This window comes from Parus major, chromosome 5, assembly GCF_001522545.3.
Source record: "Parus major isolate Abel chromosome 5, Parus_major1.1, whole genome shotgun sequence".
Classification (NCBI taxonomy): domain Eukaryota; kingdom Metazoa; phylum Chordata; class Aves; order Passeriformes; family Paridae; genus Parus; species Parus major.
In genome coordinates, this window is record NC_031774.1 from 21633678 (window position 1) to 21658701 (window position 25024).

Consider the following 25024-nt stretch of genomic DNA (forward strand, 5'->3'; position numbering starts at 1 on the left):
AAAGGACATGTATAGGAGACATGGGAGGGGGATTCCCTCCCACCTTGCATCAATTCACTGTGTCATGTGTTTCACTATTAATGAAAATGAAGGTTGTGTATTACTCTATGGGAATGATCATCCTGGGCAGCAAAGTACACTTTATAACTCTTCTTAAAAATTAATTGTTAAAGGGTCACCTATTCCATCCACCTGGTGGATAAATCAGAATACAGGAAGAGATCTAAGTTTTGGGATCAAAATCTCTGATTTCTGTGACATGGCTGGAAATGAGGCTGCCAGTGCTACCAAGCATCTCCTCCTACAGATCAACAGGTTACTTTTGCAGAGTTAGAACTGACAGCCTAGAGATTGCATTTCCACATCTAACCCGTGGCTCAAAAAGCCTTTTGTATCCTTAACTTCTACCTCCAGTACAAGAAAAATCTTCACTGGAATAAATTTTAAAATTGCAACAGAGATAATTGTGTAGCAATGCTGACATTCAAACAGTGAGATGCTTTAATAACATGTACCAGAATAACAGTTTGATTGAGAAATCAGGTGTTTTGGGACAGATTTAATTGGACATCCTGTGATGTGTTAGATCATAGATAACCAGGTCCATCAGCTCATTTAGGACTGCTAAGTCTGCACTTTTTTATCCAATTACATGCCCAAGGGAAGACGTGTTAACTTCCAGTAACTTGACTGCTATGGTGTCTCAACAACCCGCTGGAGGAGTCTGCATGGTGAGGGAAGGAAAGTCCTTGCTGTACCTCAGGAAATAGCTACAAGTGGGTAGTGTGGCCCACCTTCTTAGGACTGATGTGTTTTCAGAAAATTTGCCTTTTTTACAATGGGAACCACTGAGTAGATAAAGGGATAATGTGTCACCAGTTTTGCAAAATTCATTGACAGGAATTGATTTCAGCAGTCTTCTACTGTGGCTGAACTTGGTTTATGCCTTAAAGGGAAGAGTTGCAGTAGTTATGAAGAAAAATTATTGACAAGGACATTTTTCATGTGAATAGAAGCCTGCTTTGTTTTTAAATCTGCCAAGCTTCCATTTATTGTGGAAAAACCTTGCATAAGGATAGCATTAGAAGGCAGCATTCAAGTCTAGCAGAGCAGCTTATGGTTCCACCAGTGAATCTAGGAAAAAAATTAAATACTCCTGAGCTTGAGTTAGAACTTGACAGGTAGAAGAAAACAGAACCATTTCTCACTGCAGCACAATCTTGAATAACTGTTCATATTGCCAACAGCAAAATAGAAAAATCCACCCAGCCACATGATTTCTAGGTTGTACAAAGGGTGTAGTGGGTGCACAAATTGTAAGGCCATTTCTTAGTCTTGTAAGTCACAAGTAGGTCTGAAAGTGAGAACTTCAATGCTGTGTTCTGGGCTTCACCATGTGCTAACTATCAGGCTTGGCAATGATCTGACAAGGTGTTGGTAAAATAGAGGTAACAATGCTCATCCACCTGTTAGGGGACAGAGCTGAATACTGAAATTCAGAACAGTGATATAAAGGAGTTGTGGGCAGTCTCCATAACTGGCTTAAAAATAGTGTCTTTGAGTCAAGACAGCCCTTTCTACCCACTATCTTAGGAAAAAACCAAAAAACTATTGAAATACTGTAAGAAAATTTAAGAAATACACAGAACTCATGATATTTGGCAATACTACCTTGCAAAAGTTTTCAGTGCTCTTTGACAATTGGAGACCTTATCTGGTCCAAAACATTTCTTTCTTAGCCCAAGTTTTATTTCAGAAGTAGCTTCTTAAGGAAAGGCTAGCTGCCAGCCTGGGCATGGTGTATCTGCACTGATGAACAAACGTTTCAATCTCCAATTTCATCAGGACTTGGAGAAAGCACTCCAAATTAAATGGGTTAAACATTTCCATCAACATACATAACACAGACAGATAAAGTTAAAAGACAGTTTGAGCTGATTCAGAGGCAATGTATATTTCCAAATAAATTCAATTTACTAAGACTGACTCATAAATGGAGCCTAGTGTCAGTAAGCCTTCTAATAGAAAACGTGCAGTCTTTGTACTTTCTGCGCTGAGTAAGCACCAAACCAGATGGCACTGGCTCTGGGATGGAACAACCAAGTCTCCTTTCCCTGCAGGGACAAATGTGCTGACACTACATAATGCTTACAGGTGTTATTTGATATAACAAACACTAATAACAGACTTTCATCTACAGGAGGACCTTGCCCAAAGGCCTCCAAGCTCCTGAACACAAATAAACCCCAAATACAATTTACATTAAGCAAGCAATATGCCTGACTGAGCCACATAACAATAACAAAGTTTGGGAGAAAACGTGGCATACTTTGATCACCCATCTGCAATGCTCAGTGGCAACATCAAGAGCAAGAAAGTTGCAGTGGCCTTGTCTCCTTTTCCTTCTTCATCTCCTTCTTCATCTTCTTCTTCTGCTCATGACAGGAAGGAATTTTTCCATCAGGGAGAACTCTGGCGACAAGGAGCAAGCTGCAAGCAGGCAATCCCTTAGAGAGTGTCATGGCTTGTTACTCATTCCCTCTAAGGTATATGCTGGTCCCAAGGATTTTTCAGGCTTGGGTATGATCCCAGCCTCATAAAATGTCTGGGAAGAAGGCTCTGCAAAGAAGATCTGGCAATCTCTGAGCCTAGGTCTTTGGTTTTCCTTCTGGAGGTGAGAGGTGGTTGGCACTTTTCAAGCAGAATTGACCCTTCCAGCCCAAGCAGTTTTGTCCCTCCATGCAGAGATCTTGGGTGAACCTGAAGCTACAGGTAGCATTGATGCTGCCTACTGGGAGCAGCAGCTGAGGTTTGTTACTGTGGGGTTATGCTGAAACCATTTGTATTCACAGACTCGACTGGCTCCTTACTGGTGGCAGAAAAGGCATCAGGACACAGTCTGAGAAAGATAAGGTCTGAATGATGAGAAAAGGTAAAGGGGTTATATTGCAGTTAAATCACCTCTTAAAGGTGCAGATTCACTCTCAATACTCATACAGGGCTAATGCCCATCTTGGAGAGGACACAGAGCTGGATCAGAACTACTAATGAATGACCCTTGTCTATTCCAGATGGGTCAGTTTGCAAGTAGTTTGCTGGCATAAACCCAGAGACAGAGCATCAAGTCTTCAGTCTTTGCTGGAGGAAATGAATTACAAAGAAGATATTAAAGCAATGTGTCTGCACTCATTTTGCATCAGAAAGATGGAAGGAGTTCATTTCAATCCTCCCTCCCCCTGTCATCAAGAGTCCTAACACCAGTGAAATCCCTTTCACATCAGGTCAGGCAGATCGCCTTTCAGCGGCTGCTTCCCGCAGCCAAGAGAGAGAACAGGGCTGGCCAGGCTGGGAGCTGGGGCAGGCAGCAGGTGCCGAACACTTGTGGATCCCTGGAGTTCCCCAGCCCTGGGACTGGGCAGCCAGCAGCAGGGAAGGGCTTTTTATCATCTCCTGCCCTGGGTGGGGCTGGAGGATCGCTGCCCTGCAGTGGTGTGCATGCTGGGGCAAGCAGATAGGTGGATGTGAGGGGTTCCTAGGGCACCTGAGACGGAAGGTGCTGCCAGTGCCAAGCCATTTGGGGCTGCAGGAGAATGAGTAGCTCTTGATTGCATGAACAAGATTGGGCTAGACAGGGTGAAATTTGCAGAGCTTGCCCCTGTGTGCTGTCACCTCATATGGAGTCTGACTCTTGCATGCTCTCTGCAGCACAGGGTATGTGGGGCAGATGGGAAACACGCAGGAGAGGTTGTGGCAGATGGGAAAGGGAGGAAAAGCACTGTGCTGAGTGGGGCCGACAAGGGGTGGTGAACTCCTGAGTGGGCAAAACTCATGTCGTGTGTTAAACTGCACCTTACCTGCAGTGGTTATTCAGATGTGTTTCTGTGATGTGCACCTACCTAAATACACATTCACAAACTTGTCTGCTGTCAGCCTATTCAAAGCAGATGTCATATGGAGCAAAAGGCTTCTTTTGTGTGGAAAAAACCACTGGCATAGAGCAAAATGAGGTATAGATAGTGGTGAAAGACAGACTTGCAGAGCATGACCCCACTGCACATGTGGCAGTGGAAGAAGCCATGGCATTGCAGTCCACAGGCTCTGGAAAGGAAAAGATGCCCAATACCCTTGTCACAGAACAGGTTACATCAAGATAAAGCAGAAAATGAAGGTGAACTAGATTAAATGACTGCCAGATAGTATGAATCCCAGCACATTTTACCACTGGCGATAAAGATTAAGGCCTTGTTAAATACAGCAGACCAAATATTTGAGGAAGGTAAATTTGTGCTCCTGACAATCCCAGCAGAGATTTGGGAAGGTGGCATGGGAATGGCAGATGGACAAAAGAGGAGGTGCGGCCAGTCATGGGAACATGATGCTCAAAGACACTCTTGTGTTATCCCTGTGTTAACTCCTTGGTTATTGTCATGTTCAGGTGCCTTGCAGCCCACTCTGCAGTAAGTTTAAGAAAAGAAAAAGAAAATAAATGTGTCCCTGAGCATATTAAAAAGGCAGCTTCTCTGCCTTGGGCAGTCCCTGCTGGAGAGTGCCCTCCTGCAGCACTGCTGAGGATTTGTCTTTGCTCTGCATGAAGTTTGGTGCACTGTCAGGTATCAGATACTGGATAGACCCCAAAGGACTGTTTTAATAGCTATAGAAGCTAGCCATTATAGAGCTGAAAAAGCCATGCCACTGAGCAAGTTTCCACTGAATAGTAACTAACATATAATTTTGTGTGAGGAGAAATTTTTAATCCAAGTCTCAATCCTTACCAACACTGAGAATTAAAAATTTGCAATTTAAACTCCAGAGGTGAAAGGGTATTACTATCTCCGTTGTTGCTTACTAAAGCTGGGGCAGTGAGAGTCCTAAGCTGGTCCAGAGGGAGCTGTGCTTGCCTTGCATGACTTGCTTGTCTAACAGCAGTCACAGGACTTTCCTGGATTAATTCTCTGTAGGACATGCTGGGATGCAAGTGTTTTGATAAAGAGAGGCAGTAGATCTTTGGTCTTATGTCTCATAGATCATGGGACTGTGGGACAATGCTCCATTCTGCCATGATTTCTTGTTTGGATGACATGGACTTCACAACTCAGATGTTCCTGGGACCTAGCATTATTTCCCTTTTTTTTCTTCATCTTAAATTCCCAGTGACTGCAGCTATTTGCCCTGCTGCAGCTTCAAGTTCTCCTTGGCCTGATTTCTCTCTTTCTGAGGCTGAGTCTCAGGCAGGACAGGACCAGACACAATGAAATCAGGCCAGCTGAGCAGCAATGAGGAACTACAGATTTTCAGATGGGCTCCACTGAATCCGAAACCCAAAACTCCTGGCAGGGATTGAGGAGAATAACAACATTGAATAGCAGAGTCCTACAAATGTAACAGTGCAACTGGGACATAATATTTAAAACCAGCAATGCTATTTGTGGAGAGAAAAACAAGAATAATTTGTACTTAGGCTTCAATTCAAGTCGTCCTTTAGTGCAATAATTCAATTAGAGTAACATGAATTGTTTGCCCATTCCAGAAAAAAATTAGATTTCTCTTTAGTTTCCCTTGTTCCTATACCAAGGCTATCACTCATGCATCCAAACAGTCTCCTCATTACCTGAGAGGAATATTCCTAATTTCACCCACATCCTTTCCCTTTCCCTGGGATATATAACAAAGGATAGAGAATGTGTTTGGCATATTGCAAAACCTAGAATCCAGAATTGCCCGTCTTATTAAACACAGGCAAAAGATAAAACTTTCAACCTCAAATTTTCTAGGTTCTGATGCAAGATTTCCTACTGCTCTGCAGTGGATTATCTCCAAGAGCCTAACAAGAACTTCTCTGGTTTGGAGGCTACAAGGAAATATCCCTCAGTATCACATATCAAACTAGACTCCTTTTACCCATGCCAGAGGAGTGGAGCTGTCACTGGCCCCTCTCTCTGCTTTTTTAGGTTTGTTTTTTTTTGTGATACAAACCAGGCACAAGAACTCCCTCACTACCTATTTTTTCCATTGCAGAGGACAAATGTTCCTACCATTCATTTTCCACAGGAGTTTACTTTTACAGTACAGCTACTTCTCACTTACACATGAAGAGCCATGAAAGGTGTTGCTGGAAAAAGGAAGAGGCTTGCACTTCTGGTCTTCTATTTTCTCATTTGTGGGGGGATCTCTTGTTCCTTGAGCTCCTTGTTTTGATTGATCAGTTTGAAAGTGAAGAAAAGAGAAAAAACACTAATATTTACCAGATACACTCACTCACAGATTCTTCCATTTGTATGTTTAGAAGCATTACCAGGAGCCACTGGTGTGGGGAACTTCTCTATCTCTCTTAGGTTGCTGTGAGGATACCTTGCAACCACAAATAGAAGATTTTCTTCTGTAGGCTGTAACCTCACATTTTTGGCAGAACAAGGCACACGTACTGTGGAGCTGACACCCTTTATCAAGAAATCTTACTAGAAAAGCCATGGTAATTTTATTCCTTCAAGCCTATTCCTTTCAGAAAGGAAAGAGACTCAGGGTTCCTCTGCAGAGATGTAACACACTGCTGAGTGCGACACAGCCCCAGCTGGGCTAACATTTTTGAGAGAAGGGGAAGAAGAGATAAGCTAAGTGGTGAACTCTTGGTGCTGGCAATTTGCATGTGGTCACCTCAGGGGTAGTTGATGGGGTGGTTTGCAGCCTGGAAAGTGAGAGTGGAAGTGAACCTCAAGCCGCAGCATGGGAACACAGCTGCTTGCCCAGTATCAGCAGAGCAGGTGGGCTGTGCTGTTGCTAAAGCTGTGCCTGCAGACAAGGTCTGCTGGCCCCAGTGGTGCAGGCTTGAACAAAGTGTTGCTCAGGTGCTGCTCAAGCAGACTGAGCTACCTTGTCCTTACAACTCAGTGGAGCACACCAGAGGGCTCACACTGAGGTTCCCTTAGGAGCAGAAGTGGCCTGGGAATGCTAATGGTGTGCTCTCCTTGAGAGGTGAGGTTTATAAATCCAAGGACATGACCTTCTAAACAAGGCTGGACTGCTTTCAAGGTCTGTGCTGTAAACATGCCCTCAGTGCTGCGTGGGTGTAGGGATGGGTGAGCTCCAGACAGCAGCAGCCCAGATACCTAATCCCTTGCAGGATGGGAATATCCAGAAGCTTGATAATAAATTTTCAGTAAAAAAATGCTCAGATGATATAAGAGAAACAGGAGAAATTATCATAGCTTAAGTTTTACTGTAAATTTGTCTTTGATGAAGACTGCAGAATTTGTAGAAGGGTACAAGATCCTTCTCATCTCTGCTTTATTGCTTGGTCTGTTTTTAAAATGTCTAGTCCACTTTAGCTGTGAGATGTCAACCCCTGCTAGAGGTGCAAAAGTCAGGAACTGCAGAATGAGGGCATCCAAAATGGATAGTGATTCGCAAAACCTTGGATAGAAACCAGTCTTTCAAAATTACAATTAATATGCAGTGCCTCTTTAAACACTGATAGATGTATTTTCATTGTTTTTCATTAAAATTTAGTGGTATTAGGAAATCAAAGACTTGCTTTTTCCTCATCTAGATATGCAGAGATTATGCTATTTTTATAGAGGCTGGAGAACAACCCTACTAGACTTCTGCAAATCTACTATAATGTTTCTCAAGTGAAAATGATATCTCCTCTGTGCAGGACGCTCGTGAATGCAATGGAGTGCAATTTCGGAGAACTTCAGTTTATTGGTACAGTGGCACCAGAATGCAAGGTTTTCAGATTAAAAACTTCAGTAGTCTGTGTTTCCTGTTTGGAGGAAACTTCAATAGTTTGTGTTTCCTGTGTTAGTAGAAAAAAACACTGAACTCTAGACTTTTAGATTTGGTATTTTTTAGTTTTGACTCTTTAGTTCTAGTCAGTGATGTTGAAGATTTGCCCTCAGAACTTGTAATGTTGAACTGATCTTCTGACCAGCAAGCTGCAGTGCTGAACATATCCTGGAAATTGTTGTGAGAGAGATACCTTATAATCAGTACAGCTAATGGTGGATGCTTGTTTTACAGGACTCTTTTTGTCCAAGCTGTATGCTCTTCTCCATTTTTCCTGTCCCATGTGGGTGGCCAGATCTGGAAGTAAAACATTAAAAAAAACCCAAAAAAACTAACCATTTCAAATGCAAGGAATTTTAAGTTCACAGACCGTGGCTCATTGTCAGTAACAATTTCCTGTGGGATGGTGAAGAGAGGGTTTTTTTCTTTCTTAGAAGTGTCTCTCCACTATTCATTTTTTGGCTTGCTATGCTAAAGAGAGGTACCCCATTGAAGAGTTCAGAAAAGCAAATTTTCTTATAAAAACTGCTTAAAATATGTAGCTTAAGATAATATTGCCTTCTTCCCTCTCCATCCTAATACCAATTTTTTTCCCCATAAGAACTTTTTATTTTTGCTGAAAAAGAAGCTCAAAAATCATTCCATTAAAAAAAATGACACTTTCTAAAATTCAGTGCTGAGATACATTTTTTCTTATAAGCAGAGTTTAAGAGAGCACTTGGAACAGCAACACTGTTCAAAATTCTGTTTGGAAAAAAATGTAAATCCTAACCAGTCATTATCCACTGTTAAATGGAGTAAGAGCTGCCACCAGCTTCCCAAACCCAGTACTGTTTGCACTTCACCATCATCCCTGAGAGGGTGGCACACGTGGTAGTGGGGTTTCTGGAGCAGCCTCCAGTCCCACTGTTCCTGCACGTTGTCACCCCAGGAGCTGTGCTTGTGGAGCTCAAGCAGAGCCCTGATGCCAGCTGGGGCAGAAAATGGTCCTGGCAATGCTGTATGCAGAGTATTCATTAGTTTAGTGCTGTTCTGTGCAGTGTTTCCACTCTTAGGCTGAAAGAGTAAAACCCTGAAGAAGTAGAAAAATAAATTTCAATAAACTTAGAAAACCAAAGCCTGAAGATTATTTTCTTGTTCCAGTACATTGCTATCTTTGACTTGCTCTTGAGAGGAGAAAATAGATTTGTAATTCCTCTTTTGATTACAATTTATTGAATTATATAGAATTTATTGTGTTCTCTGCAGGAAGATGTCACATCTAATGTATATTTTTCTTTCAAGTGTGGAAAATCAATAGACACATTAAATTAAACACCCCGAAAATATGCCTACTAAGTATATTTAACTTGTGGGTGGCACTTCTGCTTGAAAAATCTAACCCCATCCATACTCCAACCCACTTCCCAAACCTGTCCCAGAGGTTATTATTGTTATTATATTATCTTTTTTTTTTTTTTTTTTTTTTTAATCAGAGGAAGCATGGCCCAAATTAACCAATGTGACTGAACATGCAGATATGTTTCCTGTTTCCTTCCTCCTCGTTATCTTACTTTTGTGAGCTCAGAAATATGCCCACCAGAAACAAACAGGTCTCAGCTGCAAACAGCTGGCTCTCTACTGCTGCAAGAAGTCCCAGGCCAGGGCTGAGAATCTGTGTGTGAGAGTGGGCCAACTGCTTCTCCTCTTGCCTTTGCAACATGCTACCATTCTGTGTGTGGGCTTTGATTCATGCACCCTACTGGAGGCAGTCCTAGGAATTTTTCAGCAGCTTCAGATAATTAAAAATGAATAATGCCTTCAGCACAATAACCCTTGTGCTAATTGCTTGGATATTAAGCTACATTCCTTTCACTTTGCCCTTATACTTACACATGCTTGCATTAATATTGCAGTGGTACTGTGGAAGAGGTTAGGGTGAAAAATAGAGAAGTCGTCCAACTACAAGAAACCATTGATATTTGGTGTTATGTAGAAGGCAGTGTGGAACACCAATAAACAAATTTCTTGTCTTTTTCCGATAAAACAATGAGCTCATGCCAATTGAAAATGGTATCTAAAAGTTTACAGACCAAAGCATTCATCCTGCTTTGTCACCAGGATGAATAAGGTGAGATGCACCTCAGCCCTGGTCTCCCACCAAGATGTCCATGTGCACTGATGCTTTGCTCTTCAGAGGTCCACAGGATGACCAAGTTAAGCTTAAAAAGAAGGAAAGCTTTCTACTAATGAAACCCAAAGATTTTCAGTCTCAGCTTCAAAGTCAGGGGTGGATTTCAAAGCCTTTCTCTATAGCTTTGGCATGGCATTACCACAGCTGGTAAAATGTGCTCACAACTCAGCAGTGGGGACCTTGAACATTGCTTATGATACATGATCAAGTTTCAATATCAAATTCACACAGATCATAAAAATAAGTCTATGCTTTTTGATATTATTGTCAGTAATGTCTCAAGGAGCTCTCTGAATGGAGCAAGAGCGTAAGAACAAGAAGCAAAGGACCATTTCAGTCATCAGTAATATGTGGCAGGAGAAAGGTATGGAGGGTGTGTCTCAGCAGGGGTGGGAAGAAGAAAGGCCCCAAAAGCAGATGGACAGAAAGACACCGAGGGAAGCCGCTCTCAGCAACAAATGAAACTTTGAACCTTACATGAACAGGGCTGAAAGGAAAAAAACGATAACTTTGTGTTAGCATGTTGCACAGAGATTGGAGGGAAACAAGAAGGTCAAAAAGAAGAGTAGATGCAGTAAAAGCTTTTATTCATCTGTAGGAAGTATTCTGAGCTTTCATGGACTGGGCCATACCTGAAACATGTATTTTCTCTGAAGACCCCTACTCCAGCACATCTGGAACTGATTTTTAGGAGAAGCCAGAGGCAGTTTTCTTCACTCCCATATGAGATGCACCTGTGAGAGGCCCACGAATCACCTTAATAAAAGTGAGCATAAAAAGGGTCATGGGCTTATGCAGTGGGGAACCCATGTGGAGGGCTCAGATGCTTGGTGGTGTTGCTGTACATTACCTGAGCCCTCCTGATCCAGCAAGTGCCCTCAGCCACCTCTCAGCTGAGGTGGTATGTGCTCTCTCACTCTCTCTGCCTGCAGCTCAAGCCCTGGGGACCTTCCCAGGTGTGCTGTGGGTTTGGGGCAGCCAGACAGCTTGGCTGGTGTGTGAGCCCTGTGACTCTGCCTGAGAGGGTTTTGGTGGTGCTGTGTGGCCAAGAGAAGCCACAACTATTCATCAACAGCAAAGCTTGTTTCACATCATGGCCCACTCTCTTCTTTTGTGCTTACACAAGGTGGGATGAGAGAGGGACTTTAATAGGCAGGGGGAGTTTGTATGCCTCATGTTCATCCTCCATCAGTCCAGGAGAGTGCTGAGTTTGGGACAACAGCCAGAGCCACTAGAGGTTTCACAAATTGTTTTAAATCTTGTGAAGAACAGCTGCTGCCAATATCTACTCACTTCATTTGCTAGATTTTGAATCAGGTTCTGATTTTCTTCACGCTTACTGTCTTGTCCACGCCACCAAACTCATCTTCCTTCCAAGGTACTGATCTTTTCATTTAGTATTTCCCTTCCTACCTGTGCTGTGGCTGCAGTGTAGCAGATGAGTGCCTGAGGTGGAGAGAATGCTGAGTGGCTGTGGAGGAGAGGCACAGGTCATGAGCTTCATGTGGGGGAGTGTGCAGAAGCATGTGCTGCAAAATTTGTGCTGCAGAACTGCAAAGGAGAACAAACAATGAGCATAACAGACTGAGAAGTGAATGAGAAGGAGGGGGAGATTAAACCACTCTTTTTTTTCCCAGTGTATTAGCTGAACCATGTTCCCATCAACCGAATGGCAGATAGATTAAACATTCTATATCTGTGCATTCTCTGAGGCATGAGAATGAACTGAAAAATATCCAAGAAGTCTAATATTCTCACTGTGTTTGATTGCAACTGTACATTATAACTGGAAGGTGTTTCCATCCAGTTCAGTTCCTCTCAGGAGATGCTACATGTCTTGAACAGATTCAGGAAGCCTTCACTTCCACACTCCTCCTGATCTTCACTATGAAATGTTGCTCATCTCTTTTGTTTCCCCTTATCCATATGCTCGCATTGGCTGGGTCCCACCCAGGACTCCTAACTGGGCAAGGGAGCAGTGCAGGTCCAGTGGCAGGTCCAGTTCTGGCAACTCTCCTGTAAGTTTTTTTGGATGAGATCTCATGTGCTGAGCATCTCATGGTGCTGGTAAAGCTGTGCTCAGAAGCCAGACTAGTTTAATGTGGAGGTATGATGAGGGTGTCATATGCAGAGACTTCAGCCAGAAGCAGAGTTTGGCCAAAAGCAATGGAGAATTTATTTAGTTAGAGAGATTCCCAAGATTATACATTCAAAAACATCCATCATTGAAGGAACCAGAGGCCACATGTTAACATTTCCTCTCTCCCTCATGTAAGTGTTAGTGGGTCCATGCTTCTAGCTCTACACACTTCATGTGTAGGTGCAGTTCCTTTGCACACACATCTCACAAAAGGCAAACTTGCCTTGTCACACACCACAGCCCCCCAGTGCTTTCACACCCACGGTCAGTTTTCTGGACCAAACCTCATCCAAGTCCTTCCGAGAGCCTGTACGCACCTTGATTTTTGCTTGGCTGAAAATAAATCTGCCACGTTTGGAGCGTTTCCTCCCCGCTCCATGTGATTCTGATTTCACTAATTAAAGTTAATCTGATAAAGGGAGGAACTGCGGGGAAGAATAAGAGCAAAGAGGCAGGGGTCACCCGGCGTGCCACAGAGAGAGGGCTTTGTGGCCGCGGAGCCGCCGCAGGGCGCGGAGGGGAGCGGCACGATGAGGCGCTTCATCTGTTTGGCCCATGGGCTGGGCTGAACTGCCGGCCACCCTGGCTGCCCGTCCTGACCTCCCACTGCCCTGCAGCACAACCAGCACTTGCAAGGTGGGATCTAATGAAAGGCATCAGGAACAGAAGGAGCGCTTCTGCCTCCTGATCATATTTATCCAGAACAAAACGAAATGTAGGCTGGCTCAGGGGATGAGTAATGGATAACAGAGCGGCTTCTCATGTCCAGGCCCCTAGTCTGGCTGATGTCTGGAGGGCAGCACTGATAAATTCATTGCCACCTGATGGTGGTTGAAGGGTTTATGAAGGAAATGAACATTTGGATTTCAAGATAAAAAGTGCCTTCTGTGGTCAAAATGGTTGTTGGGGTAAGGGAGCGGTCTGTGGGGACGAGTACCCTAAAGAGAGCAAAACTGCTATTCATGGCTTTGCCACACACAAAGCTGCTTCCCTCCAACTCTCCTAGCAACACCACCACGTGGAAAAAACATATTAACACATAACAGTGCAGCTCAGTGGGAAAGACACCTGACAAGGTGTCATGTCTATTACTGAGAGCAGGCGAGGCCATGACATTCCGCTTCATTGTTCAGCATCTTCTCCAAAGAGCATCTTTGTGTCCAGCAGATTTACAGTGTGGGAGATCTTCAGAGAGAAATGGCCACTCAAGTCACACACATGCATGTCTGGACTATCAGAGGCTGACCACTGGAAAGCCAGGAAATGAGGTGAGCTCACCTTACTTATTTTTCTAAAATTATCTTGTTGTTTATTGTAATTGTAATGTAATTCTAGCACTAATTAATTTGTCTGAGCATAATGCAGTAAATCAATCTAATAGCATCAGGGATTAACTTTGTCCAGCCTCTGTCTGGGCAGTGTGCAGCCATAGGTAGAGCTGGGATCAGAACAGCCTCTTGCCCCAAACCTGCCAACAGAGATGTTTGCAGAAGCTCTCTGCTGAGGCATGATATTCACATGCAGCTAGAGATTTCCCACTTCTCTGCTTTCTTTAAATGGCTGGTACATACATCGATTTCGACAGCACCCCTGCCCCGCCTCTGCAAACTCCATTCATTGTTAACTTGTTTAAATTAAACACAAGCATGGACAGGATCAGCAAGCAGCCGTCTGTTTTATTAGTGCTTCTACTTCAAATGTCAGTCTTAGTCCTTTCTTGCTGGGCTCTGATCTCTCATGACAATTTGATTAACTTTACATTTCCTTTTATTGTTGGAGAAACATTTGGAAAATCTTAACATATCCTACTGGCTGGTTCTGAGACCAAGATGGTGATTATGTCCATGCTTAGCATCATCCATCAAAATCAGGCATCTGACAGTCAGACCACCTGAAAAATGTGTCATTCCTGAGAAGTTCACAGGCCATAAAATGTTTCTTGCTTACGAACAATCACAGGACACTCCTTTTTCTCTGTACAGCAATGCTTTCACTAGGAAATGCTTAAACATTCTCATTAGAAGGAAACACTTTGTACTGGTTTTCCCAGCTAAGAGGACCTTCTCAGCTCCCATCAGCTAGAAACTGGTATCTGTGTTTTTCCAAGAACCACGTTCCTGCCAGGACTCTCTGACAGGAACATGCTATTGATGAGGAACTATCAGGCTATGACAGATCCCAGGGAAAAAGATGCTCCATTTCAACTTAAAAGAACAGGTCAGAACTCTTTCCCCATTCCTCATGCTCACACTAATCTAATAAGAGTCTCAAGGCTCTAGCACATACTCATGGCTACATTTCTGCTGGCCTCTGAGCTTCTGGATTTTGGCTCAGCTCCAGGGTGTCAAGGCACCAGTGGAAAAGGCTGGAAGAGAGCCTATTTTTGTCTTTATGTTTCAATACCAGGATCAGAAATAGAAGTGGTAAGAACCTCATGGAAAAAAAGCCCCATTTCCTGGCACTTTTGATGGAGTTAATTACCTGTAGACATTTAAATTCTTTCCCTTGCATCATTTTTATTAATTTGAAGATGTAGATGCTCAGTCATTTTGAAAAGCCACACCAGTTAACTTTATTTCTGATGTAACTGAGATGAATTTCTCTTCAGAAAGCACTCAGAAGTCACAATTAAGCTGATGCCATTAGGCTGTGATAAATCTACCCCACCCCACACCTAGGCCACCCATTTACCTGTTCAGTAAAAGCTAAAATCAGTGCTATCGTATTATATTCACCCAAAAACATACCTGGGAAACTTGGTCTCAGATCCCAGTTCCTGACAGGAACTCCCAGGGTCTCAAGCAGTACCAAGTACCGAGGGTCTCTTGACACTCTTTAAAGTTACTCTTAAAAGTCAAGCCTTGTGTCAAACTTCAGGGTATGTGTGTCTCACAGCACACCAGTCCCCAATGCTTCTTACGGGATTTGCAACTGCTGCTGAATACTGCAAATTGATGATCCTGGTACCAGGATCCCCCTGATGGATAACTGTAATAGTTTTATTATATTCTATAATTTTCAGTCCCTGGTGAATTCCTGCTTCAATTTTCTGACATTTCTAATACTTCTCTGCTGAGACAAGCTGCCATTTCAGACTTCAGGAATGAGTAGATCTCTTCCCACTCAGAGAATGGCTAGCTACAAAATAAGAGCTGCTTGAATTTAGAATAAAGAGTCTCAGACTCTAACACTTTTGCAGTCGAATAGCTGCAATAGAGAGGTCTAAACCCTTGAGTAATACTTAGGCTCCTTATGCTTCCAAATACCAGTACTTCTATTTTGCAACACAGTACTAAATCCCTCTTCAAGAAGAAAGCAAGCCATGAGGAAAAGAAGAAGAAACCACAGCCATGCTAGAGTTAAAAAAAGAGAGCACATAATGAAAGCTGGAATCTGGCCCCTTATTACCAGCTCTCCCTGCCTAAATTCCCATAAACTCCAGGCCTAATCCAGTATCTTCCTTTCAGTGGGTGCTGGGAAGGGTCCAGCCCCCACTGTCCCAGGGAAGTGATAAAACCCCATGTGCCAGTTAATGCACTGCCTCTTACAGGCCCGTGCAGCAGGTGAGCAATTATCACTTGCAGCCCAGCTTAATGCTTTACAGGGTCTGAGAACTGTTTCCAATTAGCCTCAGTGTGCCATGGAAATTAACTCATTTGTGTCACCTTGGCTTGAAAGTGGACTGTGAGGGACTGGTGAAACAGCTGGAATTGAGTACAGGTGGCACTTCACCTCTCCTCCTGCTCCTTGGCACCCCTTGCACTGGGTCTGGGGGGGCTATACTTGATGGAAGAAAATATGATGGAAAAACCATTTTAATCCATGACCAGGACCTGGGGGAGAGCTTGATCCATCCCCAGAGTCTTGTCTCCATGACAGTTTTCCGCACTGGTTCTCCGTGTCCCAAGAAACAGGCTTCCAAGCACTTTCCTTTGGATTATTTAGTAATCTCATGAGGCTTCTCAGAATTTGGCCTCTAAAAGCCTCTTTTTATAAAGAACTGTGTCATATGTGTGTTTTATCTGTGATCCTTGTTTAATGAATACTTTCAGACATTATGAGCTGATTTGGAGCCTGCTGTAAAGCCAGCACCATTCCATCAAGCTTGCCACATTATTGTTACTGCCAGATATTTTCTCTTAAAAGGATGTTCTGAAAGTTGATGTCAGGGCTAAAATTAGGCTTAATACTTGCAGGGATCCTTCTGTGATCTCCTGATACAACTTCAGTGCCCATGAATGGTGTGCATATCAAAGAAGCTATGATCTCCTGGACAAAGACCAGGAGGATTGAGGAGCTCTCAACTCTTCTCTGAGCTTCAATATGAAGAGTTCTGTGTCATTTTGAGCACATCACCTCATCTTTCTGTGCTTCAGTTTTCTGCTGTTAGAGGTTACAGTAATCACATTTTGTTGAGATTATACAGTTAAACACATTGTGATATTATTTAATGTCAGTGTTGAAGAGATTTCTTACATTGATAGCTTGATTTTCAGCTTGGTGAATTCTGCTTACATGAGCTTCTTATATCACCTCACCCTTGAAGAAGGGAGACAAGATATTAGCAGATTGTGATTGTCTATCCATCCAAAATTATCTGTAAATGACTGATTAAACTTTAGGGATAGTGTGCCTGCGTGTTATATTAGGACAAAATACAAATGATAAAGGCAGATTAAGCCCTGTTATTAAAAGCTCCAGTTCTACTGAAGAACTGATTATAAAATGACTGGAGAAGGCACTTTGAATTGTTGATTCTGCTTCTGTGGCCTGTACTCTGAATGTAAGGTTATCACATCAAGTAAGGGTAACTGTGGGGTCTGAGCTGTAGGCAGATATCATATCTAACCTGAATTCCCAAAATTTATTGCCATTTGATTGGCTGCTTTTTTTTTTCTCTGCAAGCAACACATGGCCTCAGAGAGCCCAATCCGTCTAGGTCCCTCATAGGGACCAAAATGCCACAGCAGCATCATGGAAGGCTTGTGCCCCTTTCTGCAGGGATTGAATTAGCAGCAGGAATGATAGGCAGGGGCTTCTGAAGCAGCAGGAGCAGCAGGAGAGCTTTTGGCAGCCGAGGGCCAGAGCCCGGGGGTGGCCCTGCACCGGGGAGAGGCTGCGCTCCCAGGGAGGGGAGCTTCCCAGAACTGGAAATGTCAAACTGCTTCACAAGGAGAATCCGGCCCAGGCCCAAACTTCAAATGTCAGGCCGAATCTGAACTGCCCCAAATTTGGATCTGGATGTGAAATCTGTGGCTTGGGACCATTTCTGGTTTATATTTAAAAAGCTAATTGTCTCTTTGCCATGGGTAGCTAAGTGTCGCAAGAATGGACATGGAAGCAGCAGATTGAAATCTGTCAGGATTCTGTTTTGCAGTAGTTGGAAAAAAACTCTCTTTCCTTGATGCAGGGAACAAACTTTGCCACATCTGCAAGCCAGGGAAAATCACTGGAAACTCTGGAGTGAATAATTATACACAAATGTTTACAAAAAAATAAATAAGAAGACTGTATGCATAAGTGAAGAATAACAAATGACGTGCAGCCAAACCCCTGAATAGCTACTAAAGCCTGGGACTGGGGTATGCAATTTTCACATCATTTGCAGCCTTGGGCAGCTAGAAAGGGTGGAGAGGTGATATTAGTGTGCAACGGCTGCTCAGTACCTTGTATTTATAGTAAATTTCCAGTGGCAAGGGGAACAGATCACACAAATCCAGCCTGGGAATGGATAGAAAATGCCCAGGATAGCTTCCTGGGTATTCCTGGCCACGGGAGAGGATTTGAGCAGTATACTTGCCTGCTTCAGGCCTGCTGTGCCCAAACCCAGAGTTCTGCTTTCATTGCCGTCCCTCGCTTGCTATAAGGCCCTACAGTCTGTTCATGTTTCAGAAACATCTTCTGTGTCTTTTTTTCTTTCAAGCAGTGAAAGGTCTCATCTTCCAGTAGATATTACTTCCTTTCATGTCTTTGCTCCCAGCCTACTTACACATCCCTGAAGGATGGGGTCTCTTCTTCAGAGCCTGCAGGATTTTTGCTTTGGTTTTGTGTTTTGCAGACAGCAGCTAAAACCTGAGGTCTGGGTTCCCTGGGCAGCTTGGGTTCCTCAGGGCTCCAACCTACCTCCAGAATCACAGCCCTCTCTCTAGGGGCTTATTTCTCTCTTGCAGAGTCTCAGGCTTGCCTGCTGCTAACCCTGAGCAAGAAAGGATTGCACGTGAGCAGAAGAGATTTCATTTCTCCTCTCAAAAGGAGATGTGTGATGAGCTGCCAGGTGCAGTCAACATCATTCCACTTTGGAAATGGCCTGTCCCCAGGGGAAGGAGTCCCTTGGTGGTTTGCTCTTCCCAAGGCTAAAGTAACGAGTACCCAGCAGTGATAAGAGCAGTCTGAAAGCTCTACCATCTCTCAAGGAGCATGAGAAAAATCATTCCTGCTCCTCTTTGGAGATAAAGGGGGATGGTAACTCTGCAGACCCACATTCATACTAAGGAGCAAAGAGCTGAGCTTCTGGAATATGACAGTATTCCTCTTTGCTCCAACCTGTGGATTGCTGGGACCAATTTTCCACCTACTGGCCCTATGAAAAACAAAAGACAGGGAGAAAGCCAGTTTGTGAGCTATCAGAGTGAGTATCTGTAGCTTTTTCAGAGCTGGTTTTATGACAGGTTGTTTCCAGGTAACTCTTGGCTGGTGCAGGTGTTTGCCTGAGTAGAAGAGACCATGGAGAGGGCTTGAGGCAAGCAGATGGAAGTAGCACCCCACTTTCCCCTTGTCCTTGTGATAGCTGGTGTTCAGCTGGAGCAGCTTGGTGAGAATCTCCTGGGTGATTTGTAGTGATTATATCCTGCTTATAAAAAATATATTGTGCATGTATATGGAGAAGAGCTGCTGACAGCAAATCAGAGAGTAAAGCAGAACCATATCAGTGTGTGAAACTGGAGTGCAGAAGATGATGCATTACGAATTACATTGCAGGGATTTCCTCCTTGTTACTGCACAGTAACAGGGCTCATTGCACCCATAATTTACAATATCTAGGTAGGAAAGCATGCAGGATGTGGCAGCCACATAATACTCTTCACCTTCTCCTAACTCACAGCTGACTGCCAGAGGACAAAATTACTACAAGCTGCATCTGAAAGTAAATTCAGTGTTTTAATTGCAATGTGACTGCAAGGCTGTTGGCCAAGAATTCAGTTTTAGCTAGAAATGGAAATGATCTTGGACTAGATTCTCCTCAATATTAAAGGCTATTTTGATCTGGGATTTTTAGTCAGGCCATTTGAAAACCATTTCTGTCAGACCCAGGGTGAGATGCAAACACCTCCCCTCCCTCACCTCTCCTTCTAACCAGCTTCTACAGACATGAACGTGGACACAAGCCCAAATCAAAAACCTGCCAGGTGCAGCAGACTGCACTGCAATTCCCCTCCGTCACTGTAAGGCTGCAGACTCTGCACTGTCTTGCCAAGCCCCAGTGCTAACAGGGCTTCTCTGGTAACCACACTGTGCAATGTGTGACCTGCTTGCTGTAAGACCCACCCCAGCACGGTGTCAGTGGTTGGGCTGAAATGGTTTGGACCACATGTAAATATTCAGGGCTGGTGTCAGCACGACATGGGGGATGGAAGGGAAGCCACCCATCTGTCACTCTCATGGTGACACACTCTTCAATGCACCCTTCAAGCCTGGATGCTGCTGAGGAGCAGGGGCCCACAGAGTTCTTCTCTCCCTTTCTCTGAGACAACTGAGCTCTAGAAAGGTGTTGAAGCAAGGAACATCATCAAAAAAACAACTTTGAGAAAGAGAGGTTATTTTTGAGATCTTGCCTGTTCTGCAGGGTTGGAAAGTTTTGTGGGCTTTTTCACTGCTTATACACACTTTTTGTTTCCTTATTTTCCATTCAGTTTTGTTTTGTTTTGTTATATCTTCTTTTTTTCAACTCTTTCCCTTCACATCTTCTTTCTATTCAGGGAAATGCAAAGGCAGATTTCAGAACCAAAAAAGTGCAGAATTGACTGCCAAAGGAAAAAGTGCAATATTCCTCCAAGCCCCTACCTTGCGATTTTTCTCAGTTTTGGTCAAATAAAATCCTAAAATAATAGACTGTTATTACTAGAATTTATCATCAGGTTTTCAATGAAAGAAGACCATAAATGACACCATTTTTACCAAAAATAACAAAAGCCCTCAAGTTGAATGAGAGACCCCTTTTTAATGGAAAAAGAACTTTAAACATTTTCACCTACTTCTAGGAACGAATGATTGGCTTCTGCTATTTTATCTGAAACCCAGACTTGGTTTTTATCTTGTCAGTTTTAGAGCAGACAGCAGAACACTCTGATCTACAGCACAGGACATGTGAGTACGCAGTGGGCAGGATGCAACTATGAAGTTTCCTGGTTCTCAGAACTACCTGTATTATAAAGAATCTGATAACTACCAGCAGTGAGGAGATGGTGCATATTTTACCAGCTTCCTTTGACCCTGTGGGCATGAAAACCTTCTGTTTTATGTGGGAGGAAGACCCAATGGCTCAGAAATAAGGATAAAACATTTTTTCCCCAGCAGATGATGCAGAGGCTGAATCAGTAGCTGTTCCTGCATCACCTTCTTTCACATCATCACAGTTTATTCCCTTCCATTTTCATTACTTGGCATCTCTTGAAAAAAATCAACCCATCCTTGGAAAAGCTCTTTTCACTCTGCTCCTAAACTTAAGGTGTAAAATCCCATTTTCTTAGAAATCCATAGGAACATTGCTACTAAGTTTCTTCAGGCTGGGATTCAGCACATGGCCCTGGACATTAGTGACTCTGAGAATGTCTCCTGCTCCACAGAAAGAACTGTATTGTCCCTTTAAGGCACATCCTGATCCAGCAGCAAATGTGTGAGGTGAAAACTCATGTTTTCTTGCTGTTATGGTTATTTCTGGTATTACAGAGGTTTGTGTCAATAACAAGTGTCAAGTGGTCCTTTAATTTCTAATCTCTCCAATATTTGGCTGCTTCTCTTAACTTCCCTTCTTTTTGCCTGCTGATGCTTTTGGCTGCTGTTGCAGGATCCTCACTATTCTGTACATCCTGAGCATAAGTGAATTTGGGCAGAGTCCCTGCCACCTGGGCTCAGTAAATCTCTGTACTCATCGAGAGATATTTATACAGGGCCAAAGCCACTGATTGCACCTGGCTGTCAAATCAGTAATCACCACTGCACTGGCATGAGAGAAGAATTCAGCACTGTCTTCTTTCACCTTTTGCTGCTTGTGTCTTCACTGTGCCTGCCTGCACAGCTGAAGCAGAAGGGCTGTGCCATATTTTGCCCTGGACTGTGTACAGGGACTTCATCTCATCCCCTGCAGACAAAGAGTTAACTCCCTCCCCAATTCCCCAGTAAGAGGAGGATTTAGAAGAGATTGCAGCATCATTCCTTAGGCATACCCAGATGCTCAATATTAACATAAGCAGCTCTGTGAAGATCTTTTCCTGCTACCCATTGGGTGGGAAAAATATTTGGATGGAGTAGTGGTTTGGGTATCACTTTGCAGGTCTGGAGTTTAACTCAAATGGAAAGACATGTAGCTCCAATTACTTGATGTAATTCAGAACACAGAAAAGCCGCCTCTTGCTAAATCAGTATTTAGTTTTTGATTAGCTCTTACTTCAGTGGTAAAAGCCACAGCAAGCTGCAATCTTGAGCTTTTTTTTTTGAGTGTACATATGTCTGTATGTGGGGCCAAAACCTCAATCTCAGTATCCTGATCATCAGAGCAGGCACTGCAATATGACTCATAGGTGTGTATTTAGCTACAGTCTCTAATGAAAGAAGAAAAACAAGACAAGACCAAACGGGAAATTAACCAAACTCATTAAAAAATTCCAACAAAACAAACCAGCAACAAACCTCCATTCCTTTCAGCATTTTTCTGTAAGTTTTTTTTTTTTTTCTTTTCATCTGGCTGGGTCATGAAACTGAACTGCTCTCCTGGCAGTGTAATGCAGTTCTCATGCCACAGGCAGGTACTGTTTTGTTTAGATTTCCAACACTGTTAAAGTTGTTTGTATGCAGCCCTGTTTTCATCCATGTTGAGACTAAAAGCAACATCAACAGAGTGAAAAGTGAAAAAGAAAAAGCTTTCCTTAGTGGTGCTGTTGTCCCTTCTATGACAAAGTTTTAATCTGAGCATAAGCTAGGCTGATGATATTCATTAAAATTTTATTATAAATGGATGATAATCTATTCATTAGAGAAGGGAAATAGTTGACTTGTCTGACTTGGAAAACTTCACTGACAAAGTAAGGGATTTAGTTATCTCAAAACAAGAGGGAACTTTAACTAATTCCAGGAGTACTCAGGGGCCAGAAAGGGATGTTGATAAGGAACAAAATGCTTCAGAATCTTTGTAAAAATACAGTGCTGGGTGAAACATGTGAACTATTAGCTGGGAACCATAGCTGTGACCGTGTGCAGCGTGATCAATAAAGCTAGGATTTTCCAGGAGAGTAAACCTTGCCTTCCCATTTGTTCAGAACCAAGTTTAGATTTGGAGTACTATGTGTTCCAGTGACTCAACTGAATCCTGTACCTTGAAGAAACCTGAAATATATGGGGGAAAACACCAGGATAGATGTTTGTTGCAGTGCAAAAACCTACAGCCCTTGATAAACAACAGAGCATGATCCCAAGCTGTCTCTGGGATTGTCTGAGCAGGAGGTTTTTCCCCACAAACCTCCAAGGTTTGTTTTCTGTTTCTAATCATTGTGACTGCAGGCTCCATGAGTCAGGGACTGCTCTTTGTCATCCCTAGTGCCTCTGTGTGCCACAGTCTAGTTTTTCCCTCTCCCAGGTGACAAGGGAGGTCAGTCACCTCAGTCCTAAAGTTATTTCTGCTCCTCATTGTTCCTCTATTGCATTATTGGCCACTATATACATCCAAAGGAAAGAAACTGAGGTTATAAAGAGAGGTAAGAAAGAGTTGTCTGGCACAGTAAAGCTGTCTGTCTGCACAAGCTCTGCCTGTTCTTTGAATCTCTGAACTGTTTTGAGTCTAAGTTTTGGCTTTATATTGCTCCGGGATTGTTCTTCATCAGTTTTCTGTGAATTTACCTCAAAACCTGGGAAAACTAAATAACTTGTGCCAGTTTCATCAACACCTTTCTAAAAACAAAACAAAAAAGCAACACCAGAAGGTTGGGCTAAATACGTTTGACAGGCCATGCTTTCCTCCTGGGCTTTAAAGTCCAGGCAGAACAGTCTATGCACAAAAATGGAGTGGTTCTCTCCCCACCCTTCCAAAATTATTTAAGCCAAATGAAGGATGCCTGATTTCCAACCTGATGCAAACTCCAGAAAAATGCGAGGCCAATTTTGCTGTGTCACAAGCTGATCTTTCGCAGATGCTGAAAAGCTAGGAAGTGCAATTATGGGAAAATTGCACTAAGGCAAACAAGCACATGCCAAGTTCTGCCATTCTGCATTACTCACCTGAGCCCCCTGATTGTGGCAGACAACGCACCATCTGTATGTGCTTTGTCAGAGGGGAGAAAAAAGTCATCCCAAGAGCAGTGCCTGAATGGAGGAGTGGGAGAAGTGGGGGTGGCACCCAAGAGCCACTGCAAAGCCATGGTGGTATCCAGGAGCTGTGAGCTAGCTCAGGATTCGTGGTTAGCAGAGACCTTCACCAGGGTAATTCCAGGCAGGGCAACCTCAGTAATACCCCATGGTAGTGCCCATTGTGTTTGGCCATCAGGGCTTTCTCCAGATCCCTGGACAATGGCCTTCCTGAGCATCCTGGTGTGAAGCTCAGTTTTCATGAGAAAAGCTTTCCAGGCATTTGAAGATACTTCCAGCCCCCTCTTGGACCGGAAATAACTCGTGATCTTCTCTTCTCAGAAAAAATTACTCATATTCTGGTAATGCTGTTTCCTTACTGGGCTGGATCCCACTATTCCTGAGGTATCAAAACTCAGAAAAGAAGAAAACAAATGAGGAGATTGTAGAAGAAGGTGGGAAAATGAACGAAATACTCATGCTCATTGAACATCTGAGATCGCTTGGTTTGCAGGTCCCCATTTTAGGGTGGGGTTGAACAGTATCCCCTCCCTTGACAGGTTTATTGTGGGATAAACATCTCAAAAGGTCTCACAGTGGATGGGACCTGAACAGATGAGATTAAGAAATAGCTGCACTGGTCCCTGGAGGCTTGTCTATGCTAGTGGGCTAGAGGCTGTCTCCCTGGCATAGCACAGCTAAGCTGCAGTGGGGTTGGAGAGCTCCCTGCCTTCAGGAGGTTACACTGAGGGCTGGCTGCCGTATTGCAGGGGGGTCATCTGCAGGGAAGCCGACCCCCAGCTCCACAGGACCATGCAGGGAGGTGGGCTTGTGTCCTTTCAAAGCTTGCACACTGCAATTACAGCTGCAGCACTTTGTCGATGTTGTCGATCCTGCCAGCACATTAGCACTCCAGTGGCTGGCAACTATCGAGTGTCCCAGAGGGAGAAACTGAGGACCAAGGAACAGGGGTTTACCATTATTACTATTTACAGTAATAAACAGTGATTGGAGTAATGATCACAATAAAACTGCAGGAAAATGCTGATGATCCCTAAAACTGGGAGCTGGCATTTCAAGGTGGGCGTGGCAATTTCCTCCCTGGGGCTGAGCAACTGTGGTGAAAGAAGGAGAATTTTTGGTGCAAACTCCATCCCGAGAGAGGGTGGGGGGGCTCTGCTCCCCTCTGCCACTGCAGAAGATCCCGGCTCCCCATGCAGGCACCTGCCCGAGCCTGCAGGATGCAGCCCCCTCTGCTCCGCTTGCTGCCCACAGCTGACCCTCCCTCCTTTGGGAATGAGAGCCCCAAGGGTGAGGATGGCAGTGAAGGCTGAGGAAGCTCAAGCTCTGCCTGTGAACACAAGTGAATTCTGTGT

At 43.7% G+C, this 25024-nt stretch overlaps 1 long non-coding RNA gene across 2 annotated transcripts in view; it reads right to left on the bottom strand.

Moving 5' to 3' along the window:
- Positions 1–25024, bottom strand: part of LOC117244587 — a 51625-nt gene that overhangs the window by 8568 nt on the left and 18033 nt on the right. The window contains exon 3 of one of the 2 annotated variants that reach the window (XR_004497972.1): positions 6085–6185. The exons of the other annotated variant lie outside the window; for it this stretch is intronic. This is a non-coding gene — a long non-coding RNA (uncharacterized LOC117244587). The remainder of the gene's footprint in view (positions 1–6084; positions 6186–25024) is intronic. 2 annotated transcript variants of the gene reach the window in all.